The sequence below is a fragment of the Schistocerca americana genome, chromosome 7, assembly GCF_021461395.2.
Source record: "Schistocerca americana isolate TAMUIC-IGC-003095 chromosome 7, iqSchAmer2.1, whole genome shotgun sequence".
NCBI lineage: Eukaryota > Metazoa > Arthropoda > Insecta > Orthoptera > Acrididae > Schistocerca > Schistocerca americana.
The window spans coordinates 330,638,530-330,652,543 of NC_060125.1; positions in this window are offsets into that span (position 1 = coordinate 330,638,530).

Below are 14,014 nucleotides of genomic sequence, written 5' to 3' on the forward strand. Positions count from 1 at the left end.
GAGTTCAAAAATGGTTCAAACGGCTCTTAACATCTGAGGTCATCAGTCCCCTAGAACGTAGAACTACTTAAACCTAACTAACCTAAGGACATCACACACATCCATGCGCGAGGCAGGATTCGAACCTGCGACCGTAGCGGTCGCGCGATTCCAGACTGTAGCGCCTAGAGCATCTCGGCCACCCTGGCCGGCACCGTAAGAGTCTCTGACACTGTCTTCGTTAAGCTAATGCACTTCATAAATTTCAACATTTATTCGTTCTGTGGATAACCTATACTTCTTCAGTTTTTTTAACATAGTGTTTTTCCTCAGGTGCATAAACTCCGATCGCTGCCAGATATTTATCACTGCAAGACTTCTTCTTTCCTCCTAGACGGTCAGCATTATGATTCTGTAGTTAACACGGCTGTGTTCTTTTATTTTCCATATCCACTTTTTACGACTTTATGATAAGATACTCTAATTGGCTCTCTCTTGTGGAGGTGATCCGTTGACCATCTGAAGGTCGCCTACACATTCTCTACCTCGAAATTTGTTCTTCGTTTCAGTTTTAGCTGTAATGTCTGTTCTAATGTTTTTCAACAACTTTTCTTATTCTCCCTCAGTTTCTAACTCTCTTACTTTCCAGGTGGTCACTTTCAGTGGTCTTGAGAACCCGTGGGAAAATACTTGGGGTCATTACTAACTGTACTGAAATATTCAGACATGTTTGAGGAGACTGAAGAGCCCCATGGGGACTGTGAGAAATATCTGCCATGATGCCCATTCTTAAGGGGCAACTTTTAGCTAGAGCAGTGGCCACTAGTTTAGACGACCGCTGCTCGGAATCTCGGTGGCGCCAATCGGGCAGGTACCTAACCGTCAGTGTATTTGAGGAGGTAACATCTCAGGCATCACAGTAGTACATTCCTGACCCTAACGTACTGAGTAGTGGACAACCTTCCCTCTACGACCTTCAGCTCAGTATTGAATTCTATACAGCAAAATCTGGAAATTTGGCCGTTTCCTACCTTTGTTTAAAATAGCTGCCTTTCCATCATTGTTAACTTGTAAAGTTGACATACGACTATGAGCTAGTCTTACGACAGTAGCTTTATATCTCATTCTGTATGTACATCTTCTTATGAAAGGTTCGCAACCCACTCTCAGTGATGTTAAAAACTTGTGTGGCAATACGACCGTGACATTCTCAAAAAATCTTACGATCTTCGGTCTTCTTGGGTGGGTCTTCTGTTCACTCCTGCTGGAGATTCGAGTCCTCCCTCTGGTATGGGTGTGTATGTTGTTCTTAGCATAAGTTAAAGTAGTGTGTAAGTCTGCGGACGGATGACCTCAGCAGTTTCGTCCCTTAGAAATTCACACACTTTTGAACATTTTTATTCTTCTGTTCGGAACAAGCTTCACACAGTAATACGCTGTAATATTATAGACTATTCATGTTCTCCTTAATACAGCCCTCAAATTGCACTAAGTGTCATTTTTGAGCCAGTCAGGTACTGTCTCCTGTGCACAGATCGATTGTGATCATCTCTGCACGTTATCACCGACCAACATGATATTATGATTCGGTGTCACCATGGCGGGGAGGGGGAAGGAGGGGAAAACTGTCTGTTTCTGGCAATCAAGGCTGGCACTGAGTCAGGCACCCAGGCTCTAGTGACTGAAGACTGATAATCCGAGTGTCTGCGTCTCTTTAAAGGTGCCACAGTGAGATCGCATGTCTACGAGATGCGTTGTGATCGTTTTGTTTGGAGTTGCTACGAGTCTGTCATATATGGTGATCAAGTACTATCTTCATAAGGTTAATCTACAGTAAAGACCTGTGTATCCGGGGTGATTTTGTGATTTATGTGGAACTTCTGAGATATGTTGGAGCAAAGCAACATCCGGCCGACACAACGTGTATCAGGCTCTGTGTGCAGTTGTTTGACGCCATTTGCAGAATGTTAGCCTTTCATGACTGGCTCAGGTTCTGAAACTAATCTAAGCACGTTGGAGAATACACTCGGCTACATTCATAAAGGTCAGCATCGCATGTGTTCGGTGCACTGGCATGTTAACAGTATAACTACATGTTAATGCTTTAGCCGAGCCAGATTCTGCTAGATAAAGTTTTTAATCCCTTTTTAATGGTTATGCAGATTTTTCAGTAAAAGCATCATTCATATTCTCATAGTTTCTCTTGCAAGTAGTAATAATATATTGAACTGTTATTTCTATATATGAAAGGATTGATCCATCATAGCCCAGTCGAAACTGCTAAGTACAGACGCTTGATGTTTAGAGACGGTGTATCTTCTTCTGTAAGTATAGTCTAAGAAAGAATTTTTCTAAATTCTGCCCCAAAAAGAGGGTGAAAAGTGTTTTTGGAAATATATCGTCATGAAAGCATTTTTAAAGCTAAATCCATGAAAATTTGTATTGACGTATGGTTAGAAATGTAGTAAACATGTGCTTCGGTTCAAAAATGGCTCTGAGCACTATGGGACTTAACATATGAGGTCATCAGTCCCCTAGAACTTAGAACTACTTAAACCTAACTAACCTAAGGAAATCACACACATCCATGCCCGAGGCAGGATTCGAACCTGCGACCGTAGCAGCAGCGCGGTTCCGGACTGAAGGGCCTAGAACCGCTCGGCCACCGCGGACGTCTCATGTGCTTCGGTGTTTCTGGAAATTCCACAGTTAGGAGGTGCCTTTAGGGGATGGAAGTTTTTTATGAAAATATTTGTTTATGTTGTTTAGAAGCAGCGAAATATGTGTTACGTGATGGAAGTTTTCTTTTTTTTAAAAAAAAAAATTTTGCCACTAGGACACAAGAGGCACGATTAAAATAATAGCTCCAACTCCAGCTAGAAAGATCGTGCTTTGGTCGGAACTATATTTCGGAAAAGATCACACTTCTATGGCCTTAATTAGACCATAAGTCTACGCGAGAGAAGCAGTGGGTTCTAAACTTGTTATTTGTAAATAGTGCATTCTATAGCACTAGCATTTATACTACCTGTTGCGCTCTCTTTTGTGTCAATAAAAAAACATTTATAAGAGAGTTGTGTACGGTGAGCTATCTGTTGGAATTACAAGTTTTACTGAAAAAGGTTTTAACATTTCTGCTACAGGTTGGGAATTTTCTTTAATACTTTAAAATTCTAAGATATAAATTTAAAGGCTTATGTTTAGTTATTAGTTTAAAGGATTATATTTATTCGCATGCAATTTAGAGGAGATACATTAAAATAAAGTCACTTTTCTTGTTAGTCTGCTCCCACTTGACTGATGTAGTGTGAGGGTAGTTTGCTTCAACTAATAAGTTGTATGTTGTGACTATTTTATCGCGTAATCTTTTCTCTTTTTGCAGTTGTATTATCGAAATATATCTTTATGCCAATTAGAGGAGGTGAAGACGGAATGCTTTCCTAAATATTATGATGAAAATCTTTTATAACTGGTAGTTTAAGTATTAAGCAAGAATTCAAGTTGACCTCTTTCTAAGACTGCTTAATCATCTTGGTTCAACTTATATAACTCATTAAAGTTTAACGATATTTGATATTACTTTTCAAGTACGCTAAATTGAAAATAATATATACGTTTTTGGAACTGTTTTTAAAGTAAAGCAGTAGTTTTCATCGTTCACTCCGCCTAAAGACTGTTCATATCCTGAGTGCTTCAATTTAATTCCCTCTTCCAGGCGGCCCCTCATATATGATGAAATTTCATTCTCTGTACCGCACTATTATTGTATCAGTGTCCGCTGCTTAGCCACCAGTCCGGCTTTCGCAGCCGTACAGTGCGGAATTGGCATTGTTTCCACCTGGGGAGAGGGCGCGCTTGTTGATGTTTACTTTCAGCGGCCCTCACTTCTGTGTACTACAACCATAGCCAAACGTTTTCGAAAATCAACACTACGATTCACCATCTCCACCCGACCAAAGGCCATGGAAGTGGTATGCTTCCTATGTGACGTAGCTAAGGTCCCAACTTCCGACATACTGGGCACACATTTTTCCATCTTCAGCAGTACAGCGTACGCCAAAGTCTCCTGTGACACAACACGCGAAAGAATTCTTCGTGACACAAAACATGGACTATGCTTTTGCCACGCCGACGGCAGTGCTAGTGCGGTCACTGTCGATCACGCGGGCTTGGGCATGCGCACCATACGGGTTTTCCAACTATCATTGGAGCCCCTAACAGAATGTGTATCGTGACTTTCCGCCCCTATGGCACTTTACATGGCCATAGTGACGAACTATGCTCGTCGTACACGACGGCCAGCCCAAAACCTGTTCCGGGTGCGGCAAACAAGGCCACCTCAGAACTGAGTGTCTTCAGCGAGGCATCATCCAATTGCCGGCCACAACCGTGGCGCCTCCGACTCCGACGACTGTTTTACCGACCATCTAAGCGTAGGCGCTGTCTTGTCCTCCATCCGATCGACGTCCGTTGGATACGTACTGATACGCCCTGCTTAAATCCGCAGGACAGGAACAGGTAGTTGGAATTGTGGAAAGGTGCCAAAAGGGGTTGTCAGCTACACTCAAACACATATAACTTTATTTAGTTGTCCAAACAATACAGCAAATTTTTTTAAACTTAGTTATCGGCTGAATAGGCCACACTATCTTATGCCTTTGGGCAGGGGCGGGCAAACGTTGCTCGCGGCTTATGAGCGCACAGCGCTGCACGTGCAATCGTCGACCGGGGCAGTGGCGACAGCCGGCAGATAGCGGCAGTGTAGTACCAGGCTAAGCTGCGGACGTTGATGCGAAGCGACCATCACTGACTGCGGTTGTACTTACTCTGACGGCTCGCCCTGATGCACTCGAACCAATGGGCTCCACCGTTACGACGGCCACCGAGACGTCCTCCGCTCCTACGGACAAGGTGGAACGTAAGAACGCCAGAAAGACAGCACGCTCGGGACTTGGAGTGACAACGTCGACGATGGCCGAACTACACGCTGGGAACGGAGTTACCACAGACGGAGACCTAGTTACGCCGACGATAACGCCATCAGGTGGCTTACGACACAGGTCGCCACTACTTCGCCCCTCTTTAACTTCCACTGATGGAGTTCCCGTCCAAGGCGGGGCACGACTCCAAACGTACAACAAAACCAACATCAGCTGCCGCGTAAAAATTCTGCGAGAGGTGATAGGGCATCGGACGTCGACATCGCACTACTACAGGAAGTCCACTTGGCCAGACTTTCGGAAGTCGCGGGATATAACACGTATCCTTCTGGTGAACATCAGGAACGTGGCGTATACGTCTACGCTCGAGACGGCATTCCGGTCACCTACCTTCCGTCTGCAAGGGGCACAGGGACGCATATTGTCAACATTTACGCTACGTCAGGCTCCACCCGCAGAAGAGATAGAGCACTCTTCTGTTCGGAAGAGATCACCACTAAATTTTTTGGGTGCTGTGACCATTACTTTCTAGCGCGTGGGGGGGGGGGGGGGGTGGGAGGATTTTAATTACGTCCAGTACCCTAAGGATCAAGTGCTCCACTACAGCACTTCTCAATAACTGCCCCTTGTCTTCCGTGATCTGTTGCTCCGCGACACTTGGGATGTTCGACACGGCGACGCACCTGGACATACTTACCAGACGAGACGCTCCGCCAGCCACCTTGAGAGAATTTACGACACACCTGCACTCCATGGTCGGGAACTGTGGCCCATGTCCTTTTCAGACCACTGTGCCTGCATCTGCAATATTCTCCCCCCGTAACAAGTGGTATGACGCAGTCGTGCACCGTGGAAGCTAAATACCTCCTACCTCCACCATCCAGAACGTCTTCAACGCGTTAGCGAGGCATGGGCCACCTGTGAAAGTCACTTACCTAAGTACTGCACAAACTTGACTTGATGGATGGAATGTGCCAAATCTGCCATTCGACGTACCTTGATTCACTATGGCAAGGAAGGATGTCGGCACATTAACGGCTATTTGTTTGTGACCTGGACACCCAACTACCAGCCCCTGAAACTCAGAGGGAACGCAGAAGGATTAAGGCTCAAATTGTAACGCTAACATGCCGTAGACAGCAGGGGACAATGGTGCGGTCCCAACGTCAAGATCCGGAGGAACAGGAACAAGCCACCAGGCATCACATCTCTTCCGATAGGAAACACCGTCGACAACGACTGATCACCGAGACCTACACCTGTCGTGTCCAGCGCATCACTTACCAGGCGTAAACCGTCAATGCCTTTGTAGAGCACCACCGCCGGGGGAGGCTACCAACAATCGCGCTGCGAGTTTGTGTTACCACACATAACTCGCACCGTCGGAGGCGATAAGGTGGATGGGCTAGAGGAGCTGGTTACGTGCTTCGAAGTCCACGATGCATTCAACAAATAAATCACCTGGCTTCAACGGCTTGCCAATGGAATTTTCTAGTGCATTTCTTGCGATAATGGCGTCGAGATGGACAGCCATGTTTCATGAACTGTTGACGATTGGGAACGCCGTTCCGAGATCATTTCTCACGGGAATTTTTATACCCACCCATAAGCAAAAACTAGGAATGGGGACTGTACATTACCGTCCCCTATAAAAAATTACATGACTCCTGGGGAAACGTTGCCGCAAGATAACGCCTAGTATTCTATCTCCGGAACAGACAACCCTGGATAACTCAGTTAATACAGAAACGGCCACAGGAGAATGTCATGATGTAATTGCACTGACAATGGCGTGCACAATACGCGCCGCGGTGGTTGCCATTGATTTTGACAGCGCCTTCCACAAGGTGGGGCTTAGCTTTCTCTTCTCAGTAATGAGTCAAATGGGATTACCACCCGCCTTTGTCGATATTATCCGGCGCCCAGATGGCAGTGCCGAGTCGCTGATTCAGATCAGTGACCGTGTGGCGGGACCAGTGACCATGCGGTGCTCCACTTTCGCCACTACTCTATGCCATAAAACTGGAGCCACTCATCGGCAACCTGACGACCCACCTATCTGGTCTCACTTTGCGACAGCACACTTTTCGTTGTCGTGCGTATGCGGACAACCTCTTCGTCCTAGCCCACTCACGGAATGAAACACAAGCGGTTCTTGATTTGGTATCGGCGTACGAAACTGCGGCGGACAGTAACATGAATAGGATTAAATCCTCAGCGATGCCCATTGGACGCGGCCTCTCACACGATGACTTAGCACCTGTCCCGTGCGTACAGATACCTTGGTATCATCTACACCTCCAACGTTTCCGCTCCACTACCATCAATTTTCGGCGTACTCTCCAAATTATCCACACAGCAGTGAGACATAAATCACCTCCGCCCACTCGATTCTTTACAAAGTGTCGAATAACTCAATCAACATGTGACGTCCAATCGGTCCACAGGTATTCCCACTGCCGTCAACTATTGGACTCAGCCTCCAGGCCGCGTTCGGATAAGAATTTTTACAGTCGGTACGATCTTTAAGATTCCTTACAAAACACTGACCCTCCCCACACGAGTGGGGAGCCTTGGCCTTGTTAATCTGTAAATTTGAGAGGCGTTTTTGTACATGTCCACCATGCACAAGGAGTGGAATGGGGAAGCATTCCGTACGCGCAGCTTGCTGGACATTCTTATGCCCGCGACCATATCACCGCCAGTACCAGTACGCCACATCACACACCATCTGACTCACATTTCTGATTTCATCGTCGCCTTCAGTTATGCTCACACTTATTTACCGAGCACGCGCCTTCCTCAAACCAATGAATTTTGCATCCCACTGCTTCTTTACATATCCAGCAACAACGTCTAACTCAAACATCCATCGACGCGGTGGCCCACTGTTTGGCGTTATGTCCACCAACATTTTATTCCCTCCAGCGTCCAGGTAACAAGGTACCACGTCACATGAGGAAAATTCGCCACGTCGAGCACCGACCGCACTACCGGTCCTTCTTCGCCAATTACCTTCGCGCGATCTTTACGTCACACCCGATCAGCTTGATTGTGTCACACGCGGACGACACCCCAGCCCCCCCCCCCCCCCTCCCCCCCCCTACTCCTCCATCCCTCCTGTTGATACCTGAGACTCCATGCGCTACATTTTTATATCGTACCATACATTGGAGTAGGCCCATGAACACACGCCCCTTACTTTTATGCACCGTACCAGAGCACGCTGATCATTCCCCCAACTCTACTGTCCCCTACTCCTTGTCTTCTGATCTCAGGTTCTTCTTCTGGGTAGTGGTGACGGGGACACCCCTGCCAGGCCTCACATTCTGACCCCTGCACACTCTGCCTCCACACCCCACCTGCCGAGTCTCCACACCTTCTTCCCTCTTTATCTACAGCCTCACACCTCTTAGCTTACTTACAGTATTATTGATGAAAATACTTTTTCAAGCCTTGTTCCAGTGTAAAGTCTTATGATGGTTCCGCCGAATGGATGGCCTTCCCGTCGTACTTATACTTGTAAAATAAAGATATTATGTTTGCTTAACTAGTAGGGAGTGGTTCAGAGATGGAAGGGGTAGGGGGTGGTATTATGGCGAAGCCTGGGGTTTCGACCCCTGCACACCCTGTCCCCACCGGCTGAAAGCCGACCGCTCTACTTCCCGAAAAAAAGAGAGAAGGAATGAAGCTGAACGGCTACGCGCTTGCCTCTCATGCTGTGGGCCCGGGTTCAATTCCCGGCCGGGATGGAGATTTCCTCCGCTCGTGGACTGAGTGTTGTGTTTTCCTCATCATCATTCATCATCACTGACACGCAAATCGGGCAGTGTGGTGTCACCTGAAATAAGACTTGCATCCAGGGCCCGAACTTCCCCAGATGGGGAATCGTAGCCAACGATGTCACACGACCATTTCATTTCATTTCATTCTATGAGTGTTCACCCCAATTAATTCAGTACAGATGCATGTAAATGTCTACATTTTCGCTCCATAAGCCGTATTACGGTGTGTGATGGGTACCACCATTCCCTGTTCTTTTCTAGAATGGTGCTTGGGAAGAAAGATTATCAAAAACCATCTCTGTTAACTCTAATATGTTTTCTCCTTGTGCTCATTTCGCGAGTACTATGTGGGAGAAGGACATCTGTTACTTTACTCTTCCACTGACGTACTTTCTCGGAATTTCTAAAGTAAACCTCTCCTTGATGAAGCACGTCTCCATTTCCAGAATGCACTCGTGACGAAACACGTCGCTCTTCTTTGGAGGCTATCACTCTCTTCTGTATGGCCTAGTCACATCCAGTGGTGGTCACTCGATTTAGGGCCTAGGTGTAAACAAAGGGCTCTGAGCACTATGGGACTTAACTTCTGAGGTCATCAGTCCCCTAGAACTTAGCACTACTTAAACCTAACAACCTAGGACGTCACACACATCCATGCCCGAGGAAGGATTCGAACCTGCGACCGTAATCGTCGCGCGATTCCGGGCTGTAGCACCTAGAACCGCTCGGCCACTCCGGCCGCCCCTAGGTGTAAACATTTTCTAAACTGGTACGTTTGTAACTGTTCATGTGTTGCTGTGGTTAATGCATATCTTCCGTGCCAAAGTGACTCTTATTTGCTGGCTGTATTCCAATCTCTGTTTTGCTCCACAGTTTTTACCCTCTACACCCCCCCCCCCATAGTACAATGGAAGTTGTTTCGTGGTGTTATGATAGATGTCCTATGACACTGACTCTTCTTCTTGTCAGTGTTTTCCATGTATTCCAAAAATGGTTCAAATGGCTCTGAGCACTATGTGACCTAACTGCTGTGGTCGTCAGTCCCCTAGAACTAAAATTTACTTAAACCTAACTAACCTAAGGACATCACACACATCCATGCCCGAGGCAGGATTCGAACCTGCGACCGTAGCGGTCACGCGGTTCCAGACCGTAGCGCCTAGAACCGCACCGCCACTCCGGCCGGCCCATTTATTCCACTCCTCGCCGATTCTCCGACGAACCTCCTCATTCTTTACATTGTCAGTCTCCTAATTTTTGGTATTCTCCCGTAGCACCACATTACAAATCCTTCCATTCTCTTGTGTTCCGGTTTTGTCTCAGTTTTTGTTTCACTACCATATAACACTCTGCTCCAAAGGTACATTCTCAGGAAGTTCTTTTCAAATTCAGGCCTATGTTTAATACTAGCAGTCTCCTTTTGGCCAGGAATGTCCTTCTGGCCACTATTAGTCTGCTCTTTGTTTCCGCCCTACTCCTCCCGTGATGAGTTATTTTGCTGTCTACGTTGCAGAGTTTCTTAACTTAATCTACTTCGTTATCATCTGTCCTGAAGTTAATTTTCTCGCTATTCTCATTTCTGCTACTCATGATTACTTTCGTTTTTCTTCGATCTACTCTCAATCCATATTCTGTACTCGTAAGACTATTCATTCCTTTCAGCGGATCGTGTAACTGTTCTTCACTTCCAGTGAGGATAGCAATGTCATCAGCGATTCTTATCATTGATATCCTGTCGCTTTGAAATTTAATTCCACTATTGAACCTTTCTTTTACTTCCATCATTGCTTCTCCGATGTATAGGTTGAACAGTAGGAGAGAAAGACAACAGCCTGTATTATATCCTTTTTAATCCGTCCACTTCGTTCTTTGTCGTCCACTGTTATTTTTCGCTCTTGGCTCTTCTACATGTTGTATAATATCGCTGTCCCACTAAAGCTTACCCCAATTTTTGTCAGAATTTCAAACATCTCGCACCATTTGACTTTGTCGAACGGTTTTTCCAGATCGACATATCCTATGAACGTGTTTTGATTATTCTTTAGTCTTGGTTCCATTATCAACCACAACATCAGAATTACAACTCTATCACCTTTCTGTTTCCTGAAGTCGTGGTCGTCTAATACACCCTCAATTTTCTTTTCCATTCTTCTGTAGATTGTTTTTGTCATCAATTTGTGTGCATGAGCTGTTAACCGAAATGTTCGATAATTCTCATACTTGTCGGCAATTGCAGTCTTCGGAATTGTGTGGAAGATGTTTTTCTTAAAGTCTGATGGCATATGGTCTGATTCATACATTCAACATAACAATGAAAGTTGTTGTTTTGTTGCCATTTCTCCCAATCATTTCATACATTCTGATGGAATTTTGCTTATCCCTTCTGTCTTATTCAATTTCCAGTTTTTCAATGCTCTGTTAAGTTCTGATTTTAGTACTGGGTGCCCTGTCTCGTCTATGTGGGCTCCTGGTTCTTCTTCTCTCAACGCAACAATTCCTTACCCTCACAGGGGCCTGCAGAGCACTCCTTCCACTCATCCCCACTCTCCTCTGGATTTAACAGTGGAATCCCGCTACCCTCGTAATGTTACCACACTTGCTTTTAATTTCACCGAAGGTTGTTAAGACTTTCCTACATGCTGGGTCAGTCCTTCCGATAATCATTTCTTTTTCGATGTCGTCATAATTTTCAAGCATACATTTCGCCCCAGCTTCTCTGCACTTCCTATTAATTTCAGTCTTAAGTGATCTGTATTTCTGTATTCCTGAATATCCCGAAACATTTTTGTACTTTCTTCTTCTATCGATCACCAGATGTATATCTTCTGTTACCTATGGTTTCTGCGCACCCGTATCCCTGCTACAAGTAACATTTCCTGTTTGTTGGAACTGAGTTTCTTTCTGTACGACTCATCATTTTTTCACCTCATCTTGACACATGCTACCGGCAAGCTTTCTTCCCATTCGTCAATAATCTGGTATGATGTTCTGCTAAGTAGAACTGAACTTTACACTAACATACAGTTTTTTTACAATATCACTAGACAGGCTTCATCTTCAAGAGCACAAATCCTGCCTTTGACCTTTCTTCTTTTGTCGAGGACCGGTAGCCATCGATAGAAAAATGAAGGCACTAATCTAAGGAATAGGAGACGTTAGTGTGTATTGTGCCGTCTCGTGACGTACTTTTCCCTGTGAATTTACTTGAGAAAAGAACTTAATAAATTTTTCTATAATACGTGAAAAACATTGACTTTTGTCATGAGAAGAGCATCTGTGTGGACAATGATGAAAGAAGGCAGTATATAATCTGTTAATTTTCGTTTGACCTATAAAAGAGAAGACATTGTACATATTCGAGTTGTTAGCAAGACACACTCTTCCTACGTTTTCTACTAAGCGGTCAGTAATAAATGAAACAATAGTTAATTTATCTAAATCGTTTCAGAATACAAAATGTTATTTGTTACTATTGAAATAATCTTTTATTTATATGGGAATTGTGTTGTCTGCTGCAGCTATTAAAAGTTTTATTAGTTACCATCTTACCCCATTCTCCGTTAAAGAGGGCACAACTATTTTTTAGTAATTACGGCTCTTCTATTACACGTATTATTGAGATAATTAATTTAGATTATTCGTTCACGAAACCAGTAAAACATAACACTCATTATTTACACTATCTGGTGCAAATTTTACAATACTTGGCCACTAACGTAGAGTATGTCATTTTCCAATCAGGTGCCATTACACTGACAGTTATAACTAAATACGCTTCATGCAATTAAAATTAATAAACCAGTATGATGCCAATAAATACACACACACAATAACGCTATAGTTTCAACCACTGATACCAAAAGAGATCATGTTCATATATTGTCTTTGCTTTGGTGTGCAATAACGTCTCTGAACGATAACATAACTTCAATAAAAGGAAATAATTACAATCAATTATTTAGCACCTTAAGTGTTGGGTCTGTTAACATTTGAACAATTTAAAATATTGTAAGAAGATCTGTGATAAAAAATAGCAATTATGAGTTTAAAATACAGTACTACAGTTACAATACACACTACTCCTCTAAGATTGTGTACGCCCCCGGCTACCACGCAGGAGAGCAGTAACTCGACTAATGTCTGAAGTAGTGCTGGAGGGAACTGGCACCATGAATCTTGCTGGCCTTTCCATAAATACATAGATAGGAGAAGGGGGGGGGGGGGAGGAGGGGGATGGGAGTTGTCTTCCGAACAACTCGTTGCAAGGCGTCCTAGATACATCAATAATGTTCATGTCTAGGAAGTCTGGCGGCCAGCGGAAGTGTTGAAATCAAAAGAGCATCCCTGGAGCAACTCTGTAGCAATTCTGTACGTGTGGGGTGTCGCTTTGTTCTGATGGAATTGCCCAAGTCCGTCAGAATGCGTAATGGACATGAATGGATGAAGGTGATCACACAGGATTTGGTTACGTACGTGTCCCCTGCCAGAGTCGTATCTAGGCGTACCAGAGGTCCCATATCACTCCAAAAGCACACGCCCCACGCCATTACAGAGCCTCAGGCAGCTTAAACAGTACCCCGCAGATATGCATGGTCTATGGATTCATGAAGGTGTCTCCATAAACGTAACATCGATTCGCTCGATAAAATTTGAAATGAGACTTTCTCGACCAGGTAACATGTTTCCAGTCATCAACTGTCCAATGTCAATGTTGACGGAGCAAGCTAAGGCGTAAAGCTTTGTGTCCTGCCGTCATGAAGGGTACACGAGTGCCGGCCGGTGTGGCCGTGCGGTTCTAGGCGCGTCAGTCTGGAATCGCGAGACCGCTACGGTCGCAGGTTCGAATCTTGCCTCGGGCATGGATGTGTGTGATGTTCTTAGGTTAGTTAGGCTTAAGTAGTTCTCCCCCCCCCCCCCCCATGAACCAGGACCTTGCCGTTGGTGGGGAGGCTTGCTTGCCTCAACGATACAGACAACCGTACCGTAGGCCAGACCAACGTGTGGTTCCTGAGGAGGGGCAGCAGCCTTTTCAGTAGTTGCAGGGGCAACAGTCTGGATGATAGACTGATCTGGCCTTGTAACACTAACCAAAATGACCTTGCTGTTCTGGTACTGCGAACGGCTGAAAGAAAGGGGAAACTACGGCCGTAATTTTTTCCGAGGGCATGCAGCTTTACTGTACGAATAAATGATGATGGCGTCCTCTTGGGTAAAATATTCCGGAGGTAAAATAGTCCCCCATTCGGATCTCCGGGCGGGGACTACTCAAGAGGATGTCGTTATCAGGAGAAAGAAAACTGGCGTTCTATG